The sequence below is a fragment of the Frieseomelitta varia genome, unplaced genomic scaffold, assembly GCF_011392965.1.
Source record: "Frieseomelitta varia isolate USP_RPSP 00005682 unplaced genomic scaffold, Fvar_1.2 scaffold_182, whole genome shotgun sequence".
NCBI lineage: Eukaryota > Metazoa > Arthropoda > Insecta > Hymenoptera > Apidae > Frieseomelitta > Frieseomelitta varia.
In genome coordinates, this window is record NW_025109550.1 from 317,482 (window position 1) to 342,101 (window position 24,620).

The window sequence follows — 24,620 nt, forward strand, 5'->3', positions numbered from 1 at the left end:
GGGGGGGGGGGGGGGGGGGGGAGATTAAAACACGGAGGAAGCGCAGCGTGATAGCAGAGGTCACGAACCGGTGGAGTCCCTCTGGAGTCCATAAAGGCTCTTCTTTCGGCAGTAATCCACGCTGTCCGATCTGCTCCCTGCAGCGAACTTTCCCTTGCGATCTTCCCGTTAACTTTGTGTCCCCCAATGGGGTTACCACGTAGTCTTCGCCATGAGCATATCACCTGACGCTATAGACGCCATTCCGGAGATCGTAGAGGCAACTTGAAGCACCGGTACTGGATGTACAAGACGTGTTCCTCGAATCTCTGACAGTGACGTTACTTATTCAGAAGCTATACACGCTGCTCGGCCGAGTCTCTCGAACGGATGTGAATGCGATGTTTGGACGAACCGTAGCCAAATCAAATCGATCGGACGTAGAGCGCGCAGTGTCCTCGTGTGTTCGAGGATAGGTATGGAGTAATCTCCTCTGTTTAGAAAGGAAGGGAGAGGTATAGATCTTCTGTCGGGCAAATCGATTTGCTGCGACTTTTCGAGTTTCAATTCGAGATTGCATCGTACGTTTCGTAGTTTTGTATCAACCACTTGCACTGGCAACTGATTGCGGACGAGTGACCAAACTTGTCGGTATATCACCGAATAGAAATTATTGAGAAGTAATAAAGTTATTGCTGATTTTGCTTGGGTTGTACTTAAATATACTCAAAATCGAGGAAATGTTGCAATTTTGGGACGCAGCACGTCATTCCAGCACAGAAGAGATTAAAACACATTGGCAATGTTTATAGTAATATTGTCATCACCGAAGAAAGCCTCTAAACTCCTATTTCATTATTATCAAGAATTTATACACTGTGCAAACACCAACGTCAAGAATGAATGAAACCAACTATAAACAATACCAAATAGAACGAAGATTCGTAGTAAATTACTTGTGCCAAGAAATTTCTTTTATAGAAGTATAAAATAATGTAGAAATTTCTTTTGTATCTAAAGAAAAATTATCAATTGATCATTTTGACTATTCTGGTAGCTCTAGTGTCAAGAAAGAATGGAACCGACTGCAATGGTGGACAACAATCAAATCGAATCAAGATCCGCAACTGGTAGTAATTATTTTATTATTATTACTTGGTAATAAATGTCTACCAGAAAAGAAAGAATTATACTGACTCGATCAAGGAGAGGACACATTAATGTAATCCATGAACGTCTAATCAAAAAGAATCTGTCATTTAAACCGAATCTGTCATTTAAAAATCTGTCATTCGCAGTTCAACACAATTTATACGAATGCACGAACTTTGAATGGCAGAGAAGATTCCTTTGTACTTTTAAAAAAATCATCTGAAAGGAACGCTCCGATACTTGACGGACAGAAATCTATACTGCAAAATATAAGTAACCTAGTCGCTAATGACGACGTGACCTTTAAAACTGCACAGAAAACAAAAAAAAAGAAGACAGCCTCTAAAATTTCTTGCTAAAGAAATTCTCATTCTGCTAATGTAATTGTTGCTACTTTCGCGTAAGACTAACCGAAAGAAAGGAAGAAAGGAGGAAGAGGAAACTATCCGAGGAACGAAGACAAATTCCCGAGTCTCCTATCTAGACTTTCTTCAATCATACACAAGGAAGAGCACGTGAATCCCTGTTAAAGCCCATTTACACGATGGCGATGCCCATCCACGCGGGCGGGGGTTGAGAAAGCAGCGTACGTCGAGCGAATTTCGATGAGGAGACCGTACCATACTACGCCATATCACACCACACCGCGTAGAAACGAAATGGATGATCGACGCCGGCTTAGGCGCGCCCTGTAGCCGGCTTCTAGATTTCTGAAACGCATTCCGCCTGCTCGCTGAAACGAATGCACGAAGGGACACCGAGAATTATTCATGAAGAGAACGTTCCGCCCCGGCCTCTCAGCAAGTAGACAGAGGAAAGGGGATCTCGTTGCTTCGTTGGCAGACCTGTTTCGTATGCGGTGACCTACACCCCCTTCCCGGAGACATTTGCGTGTATCTGTGATATTCAGCGGGCGACAATTTCCCCGCGAGTATCTGCGAAATTCGCGAGAACGAGGCGGCGATCTCGTTGGAGATTCTTGTGCCGGACGATGGCGAGGTTAAGCGTTGTCTTGCGAACTCACGATCAAAGTGATGGGGAATCGTCGATGATGCTGGAGTTTTTCCCCGAGATCTTGGCGCGAACGCGACAATTTTTAAATTATGGAGAGAAAAGTTTGTCCGTGGCTATCGTAAGTGATGAATTCTTTCATAGATGAACCTTCGATTTGATGGAAATACATGTAAAGAACCGTGCCGTAAAATTGAATTTCAAGATCAGAATTTTCTTTTTCTTCTTTTGCATTTTATTCTACTCATCACGAAGGTAAAATTTTTTCATAGGTCGCAGTCTAATAATTCTCTTGAAGAATATTTTCTCTTTCTCTGATTTGTATTCTTTCGGTACTGTTACATTACATCAGAGATATTTATAAATTAAATTTATTTAAAAAAAGAAAACTAGATATTAATAAATACGACAAACATTTAATTTCTAAATATATATTTATCTTTTTTATTTTACAAAGAAAATGATACACATATATATTTAGATCATTTACTTTCGAGATAATTAAAATTATCAAATTAATTAACCCTGATACAAAAGGTACAAAATAAATTTTACTCATTTACTTTTTAAAAAAATTCATTGTCATTACTTTAAACTATGAATAATATTATTAATTGATGACTTTAGAATGTTGATTCAGATTTAATTATTCGCTCGATATAGTTTTACTTTCTTTTTCCTTCTCCCACTTGTATTCTTTATATTCTATTGCTTGCATTTGTATCAGGGATATTAGGTAATTTTAGACTGCCGATTCGATATAATTTTCATTCTCTGACTTACATCTACACTTTCGGTGCTATAATGTAAATTATTGTTTGTGTTTTGTAAACTCCGTGGGATTTATGAATCGATAACCGTAAGATCCTAAATAAATAAATGCGTCCGAGGTACGCGATAGGAGATCCCATTCCTGAGGATGAGCTATCGGGAACGCGTCAAAGTCGGGAACGCCGTAGGAGATCATTAGGGTTGCATAATTGGACGTCGCAAGTTGCGCAGAACAGGTCGGAAGACGAAAATCATCCAGGCGATCAAGATCCATCCCTCGCAGCTAATACTTGACGTAACACAGTCACGTGGTCATCACTGAGCTCATCATACCGGACCATCGAGTTTCTTTTTTATCGCCGACGAAAGACTTGAAACAAAAGATTAAATAAAGTACCACGAAACTCCCAGCTGAATTTCTCGCAACGGAGACCACCAGCAAACCCATAAATCACAGCTTGCAATTACCAAACGCGTTTCCCGCGATGGTTTCGGAGGTCCTCGATCCCATCGAAACCATTGATTCATGGAAACGGAGGCGCGTGTATATATCCGTCGTTCTTGACGGAATCGGCGTACATACAGCCTCGAATCGCAGCAATCCTTGATCCAATCATCGCCCCGAATGGAGCACCTCCGTTGCTTGTTAACCGGCTCTTGTCACGGTACACAGTCCGTCATTAACCGGCCAAGTCGCAACGGCGATCAAATGTTATCGCCGCTTGTTTAGCGCTTATCGAGGAGGATGCAAATCACGTAGGGTCTGCGCATACACACACACACACACACGGAGACGAGTGTATCGAGTCGTTCCGGTGGTCCCGAGGTGTTCGCTAATCGATCGACATGCTCGCAGCCGTGACGAAGGAGAACAGCTTTCCCGGATCCCATGGCGCCTAGTTGAAGATCGTGTCGCCGTTCCGTAGGAACTCCGCAAGATTCTCCTCCTCCTCCTCCTCTCTCTCTCTCTCTCTCTCTCTCTCTCTCTCTCTCTCTCTGGCGACAATTCCATTAATTCCGAGTTCAAACGAGGCTCTTTCAACTACTAGCACCGCTGCGTCGACTGTGTAGCTCTCGAACGACGACTCCTCCCGGTATCCTCGCTTGTCGTTTCCTCCCTCAGTCTCGTCAACGAGAGCGAGCCTTTAACCCCATTGCGCTGGCAACTGTTTCGCGGACCATAACGAGTGACCCAACCGTATACAATAATTCGTCGCTTTCTTTTTTCTTTTTTTTTTATTTGAACTTATCGATACGATATCACTGGATAGAAATGATTAAGAAGTAATAAACTTGTCATTTGTTTTGCCTGGGTTACATTTAAATATACTTAAAATTAAATGTTGCGATTTGAAACAAAACATTCTCGACGATCGTAGCGTCCCAGCGCAAGAGGTTAAAAACTGTTATATTTTTGTTTTCTTTTTTTTTTTTTTTTTGAATCACGTTATCGAATTAAGCTGCTGTTAAATTTTTAATATGTGCACTAACAGTTCAAATACAGAATAAATAATATTGGTTTAACCTCCCAAAATTGCAATATTTTCTCAGCTTTAAGTATATTTAAGTATAATTTAGTGTTTTAGAAAGTTTTATTTTGCAAATATTTACACTATTGTACAACAAGGGACAAACGTCCAAACACTAATTATTTAGAACAAAAACTTGCGAGAGGAGAAGTAGGATACTGCGGGAATATACTCGCGTAACGTGGACCTTCGGTATATGAAAACTGTGTTGGATGGCCTTATATACTCCGACTCCCTTTATATTTATTCCCGATCGAAGGATCGGGAAGTTTATTGTTTTACTGGAGTCTGCACGGTCAGTGCCACGACGATTTTTTGACAATTTTACCTCATAGCCTTGACGGTGCTGCATCCTGGGTTCACGTCGTTGAGGACGACATATTTATGGTACTGCCTGAGTCGTGTCCCCTACATATAACAATCACAAATTTTGTAATGATAAATTTATTACTTCTCAATAATTTATCCGGCGATATCGTACCAACGAGTTCAAAAAGAAAGCGACGAGTTATTGTATACGGTTTGGTCACTCGTTATGGTCCGCGAATCAGTTGCCAGCGCAACTGATTAACGTAGTGCAATTCGGCGTTTTAATTATTTCACTATATACATTTCTGAGAAATGTACGCCGATTTGAAGTCTTCAAAGCCATCGCCGAAAGTCTGAATAAACTGAAGTGTCAACTGTCCCGCGTCAGTCTAATTCGCGAGAGCGCAACGGACGAATATCGGAAACACCGTAAATCGAAATATCAACGAGCAATCCGGAAAGAGGAGTATCGTTAGAATTTCACGGATCGTGCACGTGGGTGTTGGGCGGGTTGTACGCGGGACGAAAGTTAAGTTTCCACGGGCTGTCGTTATTTCCTCTCTGAAAGCCGAAACAAACGCAAATATCGACGATCGCACGTCGCGCAATGGAACGTAAATCAAACAGCGAACGGGGCCGGAATAAATAATAACGTGATCGTTAACGATAAATCGGATGTTCATTCTTATGCGTAGCGAAATTCATATTTCACGACAAATTAATCGCAGCAATTAGTTTAACGCTCGATTAAAGCCGCTCGTTATACGCGATGCGTGCAGACACGTAATGTCTGAAACGTTGTTGTTGTTGTTGTTATTGTTGTTGTAAACGTAAATTACGAATCGCGGGTGATAGTTGACGGAAAAACCGTTCCCCGATCGCGTTATGCACGAAATATTTTGCAGTTTCATTAGCGCTGCAACGATTCGCGATTGTTATCAATCGTAATTGTATAAATCGACGAGTGGATCGCGAATTTTCCATTAAAGGAACCATAAAGTTTCCAGTCAGAGCGTGAAAGTTGGCTCGAATTCAATAATACAAAGAAATTATTGACTTTGTTGGAAAAATTGCCACTTTGCAGCTTCACCGGGGAGATTTTCGGCCGATCTCCCTAAATATCGCCTGACAACGCGAATCCTACGAATTTCCACGCGTGACGCATCCGGTAGATCGTCCAGAACCCGGCATATACGATAGATTGAACGATCGTTGCCCTTTTCTTTTTTTTTTTTTTCGTCGCGAAAATTCTCTCGTCTATCCTCGACGCTGTCGGCTCGAGCAACGAGAATTCCACCGAGTTACAAAGGAGTCCCTCTGTCGTCGATGGCGACCGATCGTCTCTTCGATCGGGGGGGGGAAATATTTCACCTCTCGCGGCGCAAAAAGCCGACGCTCGCCCGTTAACCAACGCGGCAACTTCCACTGCGCTTCGAAGATTCCTCTCTTCGTAGCTATTCAACCGTCGAAATGGAACAATCGCTTCATCAGAAGTTACGTGACTCACGGGCTTCGTCTGAAGTTGGCTTAACTCACACCCACATCCTCTCTCTCTCTCTCTCTCTCTCTCTCTCTCTCTCTCTCTCTCTCTCTCTCTCTCTCTCTCTCTCTCTCTCTCTCTCTCTACGAAGAAACGAACGCCAGACGCGATTCTCTCAATTTTCTCGATGTATTGACTTCATTTGCCGCGTCACCGAACAAAAGGAGACGCTTCGAAAAATTTCATCTTCGCGACGTGGAAAGAAAAAGAGGTGGAGAGGGTCGGATAGATAGATAGATAGTTAAAAGAGGAGCGGAGGAGAAAGAAGGGAAAAAGCGAGGAGAAGTCGTAAATTTGTCGGTGGCGGCTCGAACCGGCACGAAAATACGCGACTATCGATTAGCTGTCCCCGGTCATCGGTTCGAGCCATTCCTCATAACCGTGTGGCCTCGCAGCCGCGTTACGTGATTTGCATCATCGTCGATAAACGCGCAGCCAGCCGCCCTCCGGTACATATCGACAGGAGGATAACGTCGAAGACGTCGGCGGAACCTTGGCCGATTAATCTGGCACGGCGAATCGCGTCGGGAAAATCGGCGAGCTTCACCCGAACTTTCGCTGCTCAACGGGTGTTCAGTAGCGTTCGACGAGGGATTTTCCATCGTTTCGAAAGATTAACAGCGAGTGGATTGCAACGTCTAGAATATAAAATTTTATTCTAGCGCGTTGAATAGGAATAATTTCACAATACAGCGAAGAACTTCGTGAAATTCACCACTGTGAATCTAAAAAGTTTCGATAAAAAGAATCTTGTGTTTTCAGAATTTTGTCAATCAAATTCAAGTCTAGTGGTTAATTCATTTGCAAGAACATTTTTGACAAATTTAAGAACTTAACTAAGAATTTAAGTTAGAGTTAATAATTAAGAACGAATTTAAGAATTCAATTTGCAGCAACGTGTCATTTTATTTATTTGAAATGTTGTACTTTAGATCATTGGACGAGTATCAGCCACCCTGCTGAATGAATTTCGAGTTTTTTCCCACTCGCTCGTCGTGCTATTACAATTGCACTTCTTGCTGCTCACTTTAGCTGTTTCAAGCTACTATTTCAAGCCAAAAGCCTGTCAAAATATCGCGCTAAAATTGCACCGAGGAAATAGTTTAATGATTTTCGACTGCATCGTTCTGAACGATCAATTTTACGTTAAACGAATCGAGAAGCGAGTCAAGGATTAATTAGCAAATGGTTTCTTTCAGCGAGAAGTACAATATTTCGGCTGTCAGAGAAATCGAAATGAAAGACGCGATGGGAAAATGGACGTAAGGGAAGAAACTCGATCGTTATTGTTGACGATTGGGCGGGAATGGTACACTTAGAGGTTGCTTCACGCTCTCCCTGCGTTTGCCTCCCTTGGAAGCAAGGGAAATAGAACGAAACGAGAGAGGCGGAGTGAAACAGCGAAGATTTTGGCTAGATTCGCCAGAAACCCGCTAAAATGCTTCCTGTGTTTTCTGTAAACGTTTGTACTTTTGTTTTACGGATACTTTATTAGAGTTCCACACGTAGAAACGTCGGCACGAGAAGGAGGAACGTTAACTTCACGATTTCTCGCATGTTTTCGAACGATATATATTTTTTTCTCCCCCTTGAATTCGCTACTTTCTGAAGTAAAGGGAAGATCTCTTTCCCTGAAGGAGATACTTCGCATAGGGCTTGAGGGCTCGTTATATTTCTTTTCTTTGCTTACGCTTCAATTCGGATGGAAATTTTTCAAAAAAGATAGAAGGTTCAGACGTTGATACGTCATCGTGGCAACCGTACTCGTAAATTTCAAGTTGACAGACATAGCGCGTGGCTCTGCTTCCGTTATCGACCACTTTTTTTTTTTTTTTCTTTTTGAAACGATCACGTCCGAAACGGAGATTTTTCCTTTNCGGGGTGAACAGAAAAGCGGGAAGAGGATAAAAAAAAAAAAAAAAAAAATAAAAGGAAGAAAAAAAGAAAAACGAGCATCCAGATACGTCACCGTCACGAGCATCCTCGTAAATTATAAGTTGACAGAGCACGCAGGAAAAAATGGAAAGGAGATTTGCTTGAAATTCTAAATCTTCCGCCGAGCTTTCTCTCTCTCTTTGTTCGCTGTATGAATTTAGATCCCCCGTTTTAATCTTCCGTTCATGAGGATATCGTTTCGCTTTCTTTCTTTTTCCTTTCTCACGTGTTTCGCGGGGACAAAGGGAAGGACAGGCGGAAAAAGCTCGCGAGGAGGCCGAAAGCGTAAGTTTTATCGGCTTCGCCCTGGTCGTTTACGCCAGGCGAGAAAAATAAAACAGCAGCTCGCGTCGTACGAAACTTTCGCGTGTCCTGACGCAGCGCGAAACGGAATATTCTCTGGACAGCTTCTCTTCTCGTCTCTCTTCTTTTTCTCTTATTTTCATCCCTCCGCCTCCCCCCTCCCTTCATTTCGTTTTTTCGTCGGACGTTTTCAGAAAAAATTACGCGCGCGAGCACACTGGAATAATTAAAGATGATTATCTTTCCTGGTCCCGGATCTTTTCAGCGTTTCGTGCCAACGAAACATTCATAGAAATCCGCGATTTTTTCTTCGTTTTTTCTTGCGATTAATCACCCGGAAGGGGGTAACATGTGTCAGACGCTATTCAACCAGCAACCGGATGGGGAAAGGTGCGAACAACTTTTTTTTCTTTCCCATTCTTTTCTTTTTTTCATCTTTTCCCTTTTCGTTTCGAGCTTTCGTAAAAAAAAAAAAAATTCATCTTCCCGGGGGATTAATTTTTCATCAGAATTTTAACCAGTGTTAATTTCCTTTTTAACCTTTCCTGCCATTTACGCGTGATTCTTCTTTTGTAGCTCGAGTTTCGCGATTTCAATGTAACGTGATTGAAAATGTAACGCTGTTCCAAAACAGTCAGAGTGGAATGACAAGAAACACGATCGACCTACATTACGCGAAGGTTATATATTTAAATGTGAGGCAGCAAAATGATACGTCGTCGAATGGCGTCAGATTCATTTCCTCCTGTAATTGGTTCCTTATCCCCGACAAGGGGTTATATCGTCGAATATAAATGAAAATCATCTCGCAATCCACGCGTGAATGACTTTATTCCCGGCTCGTTCGCCCGTTCACAAAAGAAATAAATATGTGCGCGCGGAATTCGCCAAGAGCGCGAGCTCTTCCTCGTCACCGAGTACAATGCAGGATCTTCTCGAGTTAGGTTGCCACTCGAGGGTCGGTCCTGACATCGCGAAACTCGTGTGTGTATTTCACGTATCTCTCACGCGTGTCTAAATTTATATGACGGAGCACGAAATTGAAACGGCAAGCTAAAGTTAAAGGAAATTAAAGGAGATCCGTAGAAAATTGAAAATTGAAAGATTTCTATCTTCTCGTACGAAATTGAAACTTTCAGTTATTTGTCTTCGTGAACACTGACAGAAACCCTCTTTAACCACTTGCGCTGATTGCGGACCATAACGAGTGACCAAACCGTCTACAATAATTTCTTTATGAACTCGTCGGTATATTACTGAATGGAAATTATTGAGATTTAAATTATTGATGATTCGTTTTGCCTGGTTTATACTTAAATACACTTAAAACTGAGAAAATATTGCAATTTTAGGACAAGAAATTCTTGCGCGTAGCACGTCATTCCAGCGCAAGAGGTTGACGTGTAAGGGAAAGAAACGGAGGGAAATAAAAATTATTTTGTACACGCGTATAATTTTTATAATCTAATAAATCGTTGGCACTGCGACACAGTATTGTTATTACGTAAACTTCAATTATTTTATTTTTTATATTTTAATTTATTTATCTATAACTCAAATGAACAATACTGCTTTGAATGAAGCTGAAATTGCTTATTTATTTAGATAAACAGTACTATTGATTTACGTGTTACCGCGAAGGATCAAATATCGATCCAATAATCCAGCGAGTCTGAAATTCAAGAATACTCTTCATCGTTTGTTCGTTCGTTTGAAAGAGAAGAACCGGGCAGTACTTTCAAACCTCGATCGAATTTAATCTTTAAAAGGATTAACGATGTTAATATTTGGTAACTCGAATCGCAACAACACACTCGGAGGTTGTTTTCAAATTTGCCTGTACACCTCGGAATTAGACTTTCAATGATCTTCCGAGCCGTCGAAACGAAAGAGGAAATAAACGTTCGAGTATTACCGCGAATGATTAAGCGTCGACGATTCAGCCGAGTCAAAGATTCAAGAATACCCATTTCGCTCTGTCGTCTCTTGGTCGTTCGTTCGTTCGTTCGAAAGAGAACCGGCAGTACTTTCAAACCTGATCGATTCCAATTTAAGGAGAGAAATCGGCGCCATCCGCGCCTTCCTAAAGCGAATTCTCTGTCGTCTGGAGATTGCCAACCGGACTTACGAACCGCGGGGAAACGACGTCGTCGGGACGATCCTCCGCGGCACCGGCTGACAGATCGATTCCCTTCGAAATAGCTCCGAGTAAGCAGACGCCGCGGTTTCCTCCCCCGATGAAATTCACGGGAATCTAACTCGACCCGCGCCGCCACGGGTTTCGTACGTCAGAGTTTTAAAAGGATCGAGAATTTGATTTCATCGCCAAGTCAGGCTTGCTTCTGCTCCGTATTTTCTTCTCCTTTTCCTCCATTTTCTTTTTTATTTGCTCTCCTTGCAAATCATCTTTGCTCCCTTGATCTCTGGAAGGACGTCAACCAACTAGATAATAAACCCCATTTTCTCTCACAATGTTTTTTTCTGACAAGCATGCTTTTTCCTTGTACTCTTCACTTTGATTAGTCCCGATTGTGAGTAATAGTGTTCGTTCTGAATTTGAGAAGAGCGTAAGATTAGAGAAAAGAGAGGAAGGGAGATTGTCAAACAAACGAAGATTTGAATTTTTATTCAGACTGATCGGTCGAATTAACACTAGACAGGCTGGCACCGCGATTGCACGACGTTCGTAAAATAGTGATTAGCAGCTGATAGGTGACACACTTTCGTCTCATTTGCAATTCCAATTCCAACGTTCGTTTGAAACACACATTAATATCATGTATTGTCGCGAAAGCAGGTTGAAAATTCTGTACGCATTCTAACGAAGATTTTTTTCATAAAAAAGAGTAGCAGAATTTTTACATTTTCCAGTTTAGTTTGCACGTGAAATGACAACCCTTTGTACTACGCATCGCCAGAAACTTTAGCTTTCTGATGCACAAGTGCAGAAAATTTTACAAGGTGCTCTTATGTTTAAGGAAACGTTTCGAATCTTACTATACGTGTATGCTTAAAAACATTATTTTAATTTTCTTAGCGCACAAATCTTTAGAACCCCTTCGTAATAATATAATAAAGTCGCTTTAATTTCTATCTTCATTCTACTATACGCTACTTTCGCAAAAACGTGCCACTCGCGCACAATTGTTCGAAGTATCGTCGACAATTTTTTGTCCCAAAATTGCAACATTTTCTCAGTTTCAAATATATATTAAGTATAACCCAGACAAAACAAATGATAAATTTATTACTTCTCAATATAATTTCTATCCGGTGATGTTACACCGACGAGTTCAAAAAGATAGCGACGAATTATTGTATGCGGTCACTCGTTATGGTCCGCAATCAGTTCCCAGCGCGATCAGCAAGCAAAAGGATCTGATTCCTTGTTGACTCCAAGTGAACATCCATTTAATACCTCGATCTTTCTCGCTCTCTCTCTCGGGACTTTCCCTCTCGTTGCTACCCCGTGAATTTTCTTTCCTCCTCCCGTAATCTCAGCTGTTCTCTCGTATCTTTCACGCTCCTTCGCCTCTCTCTCTCTCTTTCTCTTTCCATTTCCCGTCAGTCTTTTTCCGCGATCTTTCCATTTCACTCGCTTACGGATGCACACGTCTGTTTCTTCTCTCGGCTTGCTCAGCCTCCTCAGCGCGTTTTCGTTGGTCCCCGAACCACCCTCCCGGCGTGCTTTTCTTTATCTCGACCCATTGTTGTCCCTTTGTCGCAGCCGCGCGCCAATCTCACGCGCTCCCGCTATCATTTCAAGCCTCTTCGAGGCTTCACGGCGAAGCGACAATCCCTCGGGAAGATATCGCCTCGCGGAACGAGCACTTCGACTCCGAGCGTTTTTTATATCTACGTTTGGAAGAGCTGCTGGAATATATAGGCGTCTCGCGATCGGAAAACCGCGTTACTTCACTCGTCGCGGCGCGGAAATAAATTACGCGAACGTACTCTACCGGCTGGCAATGAATATAACGGACATTTGGCGATTAACACGAATTAATATGTGAAATTTGCACGAAATTGATCTTGCTTCGCAAACAATATTTTACAAAATGTCAGACGTCAAAAAATATTTCTATGAAAAATTACAAATTTTGATCGATAATAGTTTCTAGTGTTTGAAAAGAAGGTAAAGAAAATACAGATTGACGATCTATTAAATATGTGTGTCGTAAGTCGAGTCGAAACTCATCGTACAGCAAAATCCGAAAGCTCATCTACATCGTTAACTCTTTCCTAAGAGTTTTTCCTTTGTACATTTTACAAAAAGTCATTACTAGATCTACAAAATTCCTAAATTGAAGAATTTAGACGTTGACGATCTTAGGCGATGATAGTTCTAGAATGAAGGTAGTTCAAAAAGAAGATGTCTATGAAATCTAATAAATCTGTACCATAAGTTGAAACTATAACTCATTGTATATAAGATTTTCCTTCGTATATTTTACAATATCAATACTAGATCTACAAAATTCTTAAATTGATGGATTTAGAAATTGACGATCTTAGGCAATGATAGTTCTAATGAAGATAGTTCTAAAAGATGTCTATGAAATCTATAAATAAACCGTAAGTCGAGTTGAAGCTACAACTCATCGTATAAGATTTATCTTCGTATATTTTACAAAAAAATCATTACTAGATCTACAAAATTTCTATATAGAAATACAAATTTTGATTAATGATAGTTCCACTGTTCAAAAAGAAGAGAAAGAAATACTGATAGACCATTTGTTAAATCTGTAAGTCGAGTCGGAGCCATAATTTATCGTAAACTGTGTAGCTAAAACGTAGTAGAATCTAAAGGTCTGCATAGTTAATCTTTTCCAAGTGTATCTCATTATCTCAACGCGCCACTATTATATCAATTAATAATACGAACGCTGTGTCACGAGTTGTTGAACGATACGCTGCAGGAGCACTATTAACCTGTCCGACAGAAAATTATGAAAATCGCCGAAAACTCGGAAAACCAAATCACTGCGGTATATATTTCTGTGTGTATTTCGCGATTCCCTGGCAGTTTTCCCAGTTAACTCTCCGCCTACTGGGATCATAGTTTTGACCTGTGCTGGGAATTACTTGTGTTAGTGATCGCACTAACGCATCATACGGCTGTGTGCCATGTGCTTGCCAAATTGCCAAAGTGGCGACGACTAAAGACGAAAAAAAATCAGTTTCTGGTAACGTTCTGAGGAAGAAAGACGTGTGCAGCAAATCGAAGCAATCTTTTGTTTCAAAGTTTACTTCATATTTTAGTGTTTTTATTATTGTTTTAGTATTTTAGTATTTAGTATTTAATAGTTTGTACTATTTTTTTTAATATTTACTATTTTATACTATTTTTGTATTTAGTATCTAGTATTTTATATTATTTTTGTGTTTGCTAGTTAGATTTTAGTTTTCAGCATTTAATATTTTACTGTTTTAATATTTTACTATTTGAATATTTAATATTTTACTATTTTTATTATTAATTTACTGTTTTTATTATTATTTTTGTTCTTTTTATTACTTTTTTCCGTTGTTTCTATTTGTTGACGCAATGTCCTCATTGCCAGCGAGCAATCTTTCTTTGCTCAATCTGCACAAGACGTTCCTGACAGTGAATGACATAAATGTATAGTAAATATATATAACTTTATTATTCATGTGACTATTATTTGTTCCTTATACTCCTACATGTTCCTATACGAGTCGGATGTCTGTCACTGTGTTGGTACAATATCGGTACAATCTCGTCACTCTGTACAGTATCGGTAAGCCGTCCGGACAACCTTAAATATGAATTAGTGGGATATCCGTGTGGATCAAAATGACCCCGGCACAGGATGCTGAGGTTCAGTAGCCGGAGGGTTAAAGGTCAAGCGTTTCTACTTTATAAAACACTAGGGAAACTTCGTTGCATTCATAATCCGTTGTTCCTGCGGGAAGGGAACGGGGAATTCGCTTGTAGCGGATGGTGAAATTGCAAATTGATTGAACGAAACAGAAAACGACTGTGCCGAACGCGCCGCTCGTTTTTCCTTTATGTAAATCAACTTACGGTCCGAGGGGTAGGGAGAAGAAAAAACTTCTGGGCCAGGAAGCTTCTTCTCCGGTTCGATTCGAGTGCCTGCGAGGAGAGATCGTTAAAAATATTCGAGTTAAACACGCTCGCGAAACTATCGGACAAATTGTTTCCCTTTTCTTTTCTGAGGCAAACTTCCAGGCAAACACGACGACGACGATCGAGAATCGAGAAGCATAAAACTTCGTTAGCGATGCAACGCTGGAACTGCATCAAACTTGCCTACTTTCACCTGAAGCTACTTATTAATACGAAAGCATGGTAAATATGCACGATAACGGGAGGAGCAGTCGCACAACGAATAGAGTAATAATTTTATTCTCCGTTCGAGCGTCTCCGGTTGCATTAATGTTTCTTCCTTCGTCGCGATTCGTTCGTACTGTGTATTTCATCGAAATGATCATTTCTCAGTGCTGCGTGTTCCCTCAATTCGCGTGATGCTCGCGGCTACGATTATTATTTTTTGAAATAAGAAATTCTCGATTTTCATTTCTACGTATACATATCAGATTTTTTGAAAGAGAGTTGTGCACAAATTTTTTGGAAAAAGCAAAAAAAAAAAAAGACATCGATTGACGAACGTAAATATTTAAGTTTATAATACTAATCGTTTCGCTGTAGCAATTATATTTGCTTTGCAAATATGCCTGATCGCTATGCCTAATCATGGAAATTAACAATAGTATTAACAGTACATGAATATCTTGTCATAAACAATGCTATTAACAATGCATGAATATATTGTCATACTGTTATGAATATCATATTATTCTGAATATCTTTTCAGAATATTGCCCATAAAATATGAAAAATAGGGAAAAGCTCTCGTCTGTTGGAAATAGCTGAAAAAAAAAGAAGATAAATGAGAAGTACTCCATTTTTGAAAAATTTTTATTTGATCATAAAGGTAGATAGAATTTGCATTTTGTTAATCATTCGCCATGCCTAATCATAGAAATAAACAATTAACAAACTGTCACTAACACATGAATAATATCTTGATGAAACTCATTTCCACAAGTGTGGAAGTGAAAAATAAAAAACAAAGCTCTCTTCTCTTGGAAGTAGCTGAAAAAGAAAGACAAACTGCTAACATTTGTATTTAATCACAAAGATAACTTGATGCATGCGTCAAGTTATCGAAAATTTATACATGTCGAGGTTGAAGCTCTTTTCGCAACGCCTGTTGCGATATTTCACGCTGGAAGCCATGAAAACTTCAAATACAGACGCCAACGGACGATTTCTGTTGGATTTAACGGCAGATCTGATCAAGGTTCGGGGTTCCCTCGGCTAATTCGATATTCCGCGTGGCTCGCGACGATCGATGGTTCCCACGAACCGTTGAAGAGAAACCGGGCGTGTTGGATGCCCTTTATTTTCGAGGCGAAACTTTTTCGAGAGAGAGAGAGAGAGAGGGGATTTCCCTCATAATACCAGACAGGAACAACACGCGAAATCCGTGGACGTCGGCGGTGGAGCAGGAACACACTCGCACACCGGCAAGTCGATCCCGCGTTTAAATTCAAGACGCGTGCGAGAATCGCGCGAGGCTTCGACTCTCGAATCTCTCGTTTCGAATCGCTCGCGAATCGGATTAGCCCCGAGGCACGGAGCGTGCCGATTCCTTTCCTCGTGACTTCTTCCATCTGTTTGTCAGTCCTGAACTCCGCCGTCTGATCCCCGCCGTGTTCCCATCGCGTCCGGGCGACGTGAGGAATCGAGAACGACGAAAAGCGGGGCCACGCCGAGACGGTCGATTTTCTTCCGAGAGAATGTGTATATATACCGAGCCGTGCCCGGCGAACTGAACGTCCTCGCAGAGGAGTTGCCTATTACCGGAATTTGCTAAATCCTAGATAGAGCGCAGTGGAATAAATTTCATAAACTTCGAGAGGAGACTCGGCGTTAGACTCTCGACAAAAAGGAATTCCGAATTGGGATGCAGGACGAATGAAACGAGAGTCACGTTGCTTCCACTTTGACTTTGATTCCTGTTTCTCGTTACTCGGCTCGTTGTGCAACTTGTTTGCAATTAACAAACGAAATAAATTGAAAGCACGAGCTGACGTTCGAACGTTTGAGTGTGTTTCCTCATTTTCGTATGTTTGTCACTGCAGAAACGTTCGATTGATTTCAATTCGCGAGAACGAGCTATTGAGGATTGAATCAGCAACGATAAAGAAATCACTTTACACTGTATTAATTACTATGCAAGTAATTTCTTTATTTTAATTCTCTTGTATACTAAACGCTTGCACACTCATTACACTCTTATATACTCTAGATAAATTCTGTATTCTTTAGACTCTTTACACGTGGCTGTTCTCTCTACCCATGTAACAAACTGATACATCTCTTTTTCACTTCTTTTGTTCTACGATATTCTCTTGTTTGCCTCTGCCTAATATATATGTATATTCATGTACATATAATACTAACAGTTAACTTAAACGTAGGATGGCGATATCATTCGTATCTTATAGGTACTATGATAAATAATTTCATCACAGTACTACAAATATGAATAATAACTCCACATTTAATTTTGATAATTTATATAAAAATATTACACATGTGACAAAATATATATTAACTAAAATATTTAATAATTAATGATGAAATCAAATAACGAATGAATACTTTCTACGATGGTTACAATATATATAAACATTTCCATAGTGATAATTAATGTACTAACAACTTTTAAATATTCTATTGTTTATGAGTTAAGTAAAGTTGGCGTTGTTAGTTTATCGGAAACGCGGAACGATTTAGTAGAACATAGATGACGCTGATCTAAATTCTTCGGAGGTAGCGGTCGCTACAGTCTTATCACACTACAAATGCACCATATACTTTATAATAGAATTGAAAAAAATTCCCGAAACGAAGACAACGAAGAGCCCGAGAGGAATTTGTCCGACGGAGGGACGCCAAATCAAAGGGGTCCCACGAAAATTATGAAGTTGTTTTCCCAGGACGAGTCAGCGGAGCGAGCTTTTCAGACTCGTGGGACAAGCAGACCGGACGACGAGGGGGGAGGGAAACGGCGGGCACACGTCGGACCGAATTTACGAGGCGAATACGACTTCTTTGGAACACGCCCCGAGGGGTAAATTATTTCTCCTCCGAGCCACCGTTGCTCTCATAACTATACAGGGTGTTTCGTAACTTGTCGGACCCACTTCGGGTGCTGATTGTACGTCACGTCATATAAATATATGTCCTATCTGTCTTCGTTTGTGAGATATAATGAATTTTCTGTTTTAATTACTTTTACAAAAGATGCTCGAAATGACCAGCTTGCATTTGAAGACAACACTGCACGCGTCTTGTCATTCATCTGGTTACTCTCTCTATCATTCCTGGTGTTTCTCGAATTTGTTCGAAGCCCTGCTCTATTCTATTTCGTAGTATTTCGGCATGTTCAATCGATGTTGCGTGTACAATGGATTTTAAATGTCCCGACAAATGAAAATCTAATGGATTCAAGTCCGGAGAACGAGCAGGCCATGCAATAGAACCTCAATTCAAGATATCAACACTAGTTTAGTTTAAACGTATGGGCAGGAATAATTGATAAATTTTTAATTGGACCTTTTTTTCTTGATGGGAAACTAACGCGTTTACACGAAATATATTAGAGGAAGTTCCAGTCGATATTAGACTTCGTATGCGGTTTATGCATGATGGAGCTCCGCCGCATTTTAGTCGAGCGGCTAGGCAATTTTTCAATCAACACTTTGCAAATGGATTGATCGTGCAAATCCATTAGATTTTCATTTGTGGGGACATTTAAAATCTATTGTATACGCAACATCAATTGAACATGCTGAAATACTACGAAATAGAATAGAGCAAGGCTTCCGATAAATTCGAGAAACACCAGGAATGATAGAGAGAGTAACCAGATGAATGACAAGACGCGTGCAGGCTTGTCTTCNAACAGAATAGAGCAAGGCTTCCGACAAATTCGAGAAACACCAGGAATGATAGAGAGAGTAACCAGATGAATGACAAGACGCGTGCAGGCTTGTCTTTCAAATGCAAGTTGATTATTTCGAGCATCTTTTGTAAAAGTAATTAAAACAGAAACTTCATTATATCTCATAAACGAAGACAGATAGGACATATATTTATATGACTTTTTTTCATTATTTTTAAGCGTACAATACAGCTTCCACAAGTTACGAAACACCCTATATACCACCGCCGCCTTCAGGAAGAATATCTTTTGGTCGTTTCTGTGGATCGCAAGAAACCTCTTTGACTCTGTTCCCCGTTCAATTGAATCATCGTACGATGGAGCGCGAGGGCGTTTGTACGTACATCTTCCGACTTTTCGAACGAATCCAGCGTTAAAGGAACGCGAAAGAACGTAAACGGCGGATTAATTGATAAATGATAAATACTCCGTGTGCTTTTTAAATGCGTCGTCCAGCGTCTGGGAAAATCGGTGGCATTTGTGAAACGCGACGGCGTTTGTCTGAAAGTTTCATTTCGCCGTGAATTTCAGGTCGCCGCCGATTTCATATTCTCGCTTTGAAACTGTAATCTGCGTTTATAAATATTCGCGGCGTTGCTCCGCTGGGAACTTTGCCGTCTTGCGAATGAACTTTGCAACATAACGTAAAATAACGAGGACCGTCCGAAGAGTTTCAAATTTATACCGCTCGCTAAATAAATATCGCCTTATCTACTGCTTCTTTGTCCCGGGTAATCTTTCAATTTTAACGCGTTCTCGTAAATGTGCAAACGATTCTCCTGCGTCGTCCTGCCTCTGAATATTTCACAGCGACGCGAGATGAAACGGAGGTGATACTCTCTCCTCGTCGTTTCTTTTCTTCTTTTCTTTGTTAATATAATTTCACGATCACACGAGACAAATGAAAGGACGTATAGATCGGCTCGAAGATGGTCAAAAATTAATACCGATCAGACCAATTTTACTGTTCCAGTAAGAAAAAGAGCGGACAAAGTGCGTATCGATTCGGCCAGATCCTGAAAATACGTCTCGTTTCACGCGGACCGTATTAATGGTTCTCGGTCGAAGAATGAAAAGCATTAGCACCGCTGTCAGCACGAGGACTGACTTTTAATTCATGCGGAACGTATTAATTCGCGCGATTAAATATTTATGTGTAACAACGGGGGAATAATTCATCGGGGAAAGCAAAGAGGGGGTTGCAGCGGGAAACGCGAGTGTGATGAAACGTAACGGATAAGAGGTTCGTTTGAATTAATCCGTATGCTTAATTGAAACATTTTCATTTGAGTTTTGTTACAATCACGATACAGTGATTCTTTTCATTCCCTTTAATTACGATCACTCGATTACTGTTCGTTCGTGGTTCAATCGCGGTCAATTGATAATGTATCCAATTATCGCGATAATTGCTGATAATGATTAAAATAACGCGGGATTCAGTGAATAATGAGGGGCTGATCTTAATAATTTTGTATCAACCGCGCATTATTTGGATTACGCGCGAATATGTAAAAAGAACGTACATGTTCTGTCTGAACAGCGCATGTGGATTCAGAGCGGCACAAATTATGCAATATCATTAAGAACGCCGACGGGGAAATTTAATTAAACACGCTTATACCACGTTTTTACGGAAACTGAAATAAATCGTCGTCGACTCGTTAAATTCGCGCGGCCAGTCAAACGCTTAAGATTGCCGTCGGTTTCATAAAAAAAAAAAAAAAAAAAAAAAAACGTAAGAATCCAAGTGTACCACTAGCACTAGCGTATAGTGTACTACTTCGTAAAACATTTCTGCTTGAGGATCATCGGGTACTATCGTCGAATCGACTCTGGATCATTTTTCTATCTTTAAGAAACTTTAAGATTTATTGGAAACATTAAGGACTTTTTCCCCAATTGAAACAAGCTTACCAAAATATATCTACCAAATATTAAATACTCAAAATTTTGTATCAGCGTAACGCAGAGACAAGCAATTTTTCTATCGTTTTGATTCATCTGTTCTCTGAATCATTTTTCTATCGTTAAAAAAATACGAAAGAAGGCCTGTTCGAAACGTTAACGACCCCTAATTGAAATAAGGTTGACCACTTGCGCTGGCAACTGACTGCGGACCATAACGAGTGACCGAACCGTATACAACAATTTGTCGCTTTCTTTCTGAACTCGTCGGTATGATATCACGTCGGATAGAAATTATTGAGAAGTAATTTGACAAATTTATTATTTGTTTTGCCTTAAAACTGAGGAAACATTGCAATATTGGGAGAAAAAATTCTCGACGCGCGCGGGCTCGTCATTCCAGCGTTAAATATTAAAATATTATCCACCGAATATCAAACGCTCGAATTTTTCTATCGGCACAACAACGCAACTAGCAGAACCAAAGCAATTTCCCTATTTCCCCCGCTACTGCCGATCGCCAATCATCCCCTACGGCCTCGAGCAAACTCCAAGGGGTGAAAGCAATTATTCCACTTCAGCTAGCCAACTAGTAGAGACCACAGGGAAGGACGATAATCTTAGTGGACGGAGCGTGCTTGACCGATCGTCGCACAGGACACGAACTTCCAAACTAACGCTCCTAATTGCAGCGAGTTGTTCTTTTTTTTTTCTTCTTCTTCCTTTTTTTTCTTTTCTTTTCTTTTTTTTTTTTTTTCTTTTTCAGCGGGGTGGACGGTTAAGCCAATCGATCGATACCTTTAAAATCTCCCTTTCTCCGGCCCCTCCTCCGACGGAGGTGGATACTTTCGCGTTTCGAAAGCATACGGGGCCCCCGGCAAATTGGCTGGCGCGGCAATTGCCGGCCAAGAACAAAAGAGCCACGTCGCTGTTCGTTATGACAGTTCGTTAGCTCGGCAAATTGCCGGGCCGTCGTTAATGGGCGGTTGCCAATTATCGGACCGATTACTACGCTGAATTATCCGGCATTCATTCATTAGTAAAACTGCAATTTTCTGCCGTGACACACGCGAACACACGTGACCGTAAACTGTCGATGATAGCGAGCCCGATATGCTCGTCCGAAAATTACGACGTCTCTCCCCTCCTACCTCCCCACCCTCCGCGAGATTGTTGTGAAACTGTTGCTCGGAAACGTTCGTGCGGCAACTTTAATTACCAACCGAAGAGTGGCGAAGAAAACGTTTGGCAATACGCGAGTAATAGCGGCACGAAGATGGATACACATAGTCGATGGTATTATATACGACGGTAATCTGATTTGCTCGTTTCAGTGTTTAATAATGGGTTTATTGGTTAATTAGTAGTGCGGAGGAGGGGCCACGTAGGAGGAAGCTGTAATTGAAGTATCTGGGTGGTCGATGGACCTCTGGCGATTAAGTTTAATCTGATTGATGGACTCTGTAAGCTTGTTTCGCGAGGTTGTTGCACGCGTTCCGGGGAATCTTTTAGCTGCACCGTATTCGCAAAGCGGTTTAACTCGCGGATACGCGAGTAAATACGTTGAAGTAATTCTTCATTAAACTGTGTCTCTGATGCAGAAACCTTTTGTATCGCGTGCTTCAAAGACTGTTGAACCGAAAAACTCGAGAATTTCGCTTGTTCCGCGGCCCTGTTACGCGAATGTTTCAGGAATTTTTTAGCTGTACTGTGTCTGCAAAGCGGTTTAACTCGCGAAAAACTGTACAACTAATTCTTCATTGTAAAAAACTGTATATTTAACATAGAAATCTTTCGCACTGCGAACTTCAAAGAGCGTTGAGTCTAAAAATTCAAGAATTTTGCTTCCAGGAATTTTTCAACTATATTGTGTGTTGTGAAGCGGTTCGAGAATGTGATCAAGTATGTCGAAATAATCCTTTTATACCGCGAATTTCAAAGAGCATTGAATCTAGAAATTCAAAAGATACATCTTTTCATCTAAGATTTCGTTTATTGGAACGAAATTTTAGTTAGATCGAGTCTGAATGCACACTCTTGTTGTTTCAATGAAAAATCATAAAGCGAATTTCTATTATACGAACTATTCTACCTGCCAAGAGATTCAGTCGAACGAAGTTTCACTCTAATCGACACCGCTCGCTCTCAATATTTACTCGTCCTTTGGCAACAGTTTGCACAAATTTTCTCGTTCTCTCGTGCAAGTGTCGAATCCTTGTCCTCCCAAAGTGTCGTACGTACGAGTTCTCCCTTCGTCCCTTCTTCGTTTCTTCGCCACTTCGTTGTTTCCTATCTCGATCTTCCAACAAATTTTCGGAACGGGGCGAAACACCTCCGAAACATCGCGCTGGGTTCATCGGTGTTTATTTCGACGATAGAGTCGCTTTATCGGGCGGGCACGCGGAGCAAGCAGAAGGCAACCGTGCTCGAATAAAAATTCTGATACACCGGCCGGTATTTGTGTGGGCGAACGGTTCGATGTGGCCCTGGTTCGAACCGAATTTTATTAAAAATCAAGGTGGGAAAGGAAGGGGGAGGGGGAGAAGCAGAGGGAGGCAAAATGTACGGGACAAAGAAAAATGCATAAAACACGAGCAACACGGCAGAGAGAGGGAAAGAAAGAAAGAGAGAAAAAGAAAAAACAACGAAACATCCCCGGACACGGACGGGGTAGGGGATGCTCGTGGCAAAAATGCAAAGGTACATTATACGTGTAATTGCTTTATTATTCTCGAAACGTTTCAGATGCCGCGTTAAATGGGATTTCGATAGAAGTTGTCCCTGTGTTTTATCGTTTAACAATAACGACTCGAGTCTGGGCTGGGTCGCGTCGCTTCTTCTTCCCATCGATATTCCATTTTTTTTTTCTCTCCCTCCCTCCCCCCCTCCCCTCTCTCCCTTGTATTTATTACCTCCCGGTCCTTGTTTTAAATAACCGATAGCAGGCGGCAGCGCAGGCAGGCGGATTGAAATTGTCGTAACCGGTATCGGCGGAGCTCCGATCGACAGCCGTGTCTAAATATTCGCTGGTGAAACGGTTTACGGTTGATGAACGGAACCGGCCGCGCAACCAGAAGAGCGGGCAGCGGCGGCCAGAGACTCGAGATGGTGAAACAGACACAGAGGCGAACGAGGAACATTTATTCCGTTTGAAGGAATACGCGTTAACTCTCTCCGCGGTGATCCACGGTTTGTTGTCACGGAGGGAATAAGAAGCAAGGCAAGGGAAGAAGTTTAAAGCGAGGATTCCGGTCCCGTGATCCTCCCGGGGGCCGAAACCTCCGGGAATCGTTGACACGCGGATATTGCGCGTAAAAGCTTGGCAAATTTTTCTTCTCTCTTTTTCTCTCTCTCTCTCTCTCTTTTTATACAGACTCGCTTGGAACTTTCCTATTGCGGTATTACACGAAAACGAATTCTTATTCTTGTTTCGCGTAATATCGGAAATTGGAGAGAGACTAGAGTGGAAGTAATAACGCGAAGATTTACGTTGATGACGACGAATTTATAACAGAACGCTGAATTGACGGACTGCGAATGTTTATTTTCATAGGATTCAAACGCGATAAAGGCGGTGAAACGAGTGAAACGAATACCCTGTCTCGCATGCTCGTGCTTTTATTAACTTTCATATTGTTTTCGTATTGTATAGAGAGGTGATATGTGTTTTTTTTTCTATTAATTTGTATCATGTTTTTTTTTTTTTTGATTGGTATGTCTTTTCGATCGTAATGGTAACAAATTCTATTTTTCCTATCGTTCGCGTTTCCGAGATCGATGTTTTTATGGCTTTTAGAGTCTTTTATTTCAATACCAATATACAAATACATACAAAGAGGACAATAGTCCAAACACTAATTGTTTGCACAGGCCGAAAGACACTTACGTTACGTGGACCTGATTTTAGAAAACTTGCTATTACTCTGACGCGTTGGATTCGTCCTTTATACAGGGTGTTTCATAATTTGTGAGACCCACTTCGGGTGCTGATTGTACGCCACGTCATATAAATATATGTCCTATCTGTCTTCGAGATGTAATGAATTTTCTGTTTTAATTATTTTTACAAAAGATGCTCGAAATGACCAGCTTGCATTTGAAGACAAGCCTGCACGCGTC

At 41.0% G+C, this 24,620-nt stretch overlaps 1 protein-coding gene across 1 annotated transcript in view; it reads left to right on the plus strand.

Moving 5' to 3' along the window:
* Window positions 1-24,620, plus strand: part of LOC122538902 (bifunctional heparan sulfate N-deacetylase/N-sulfotransferase) — a gene marked incomplete at its 5' end in the record, with an annotated part of 73,837 nt that overhangs the window by 28,919 nt on the left and 20,298 nt on the right. The window lies entirely within an intron of this gene.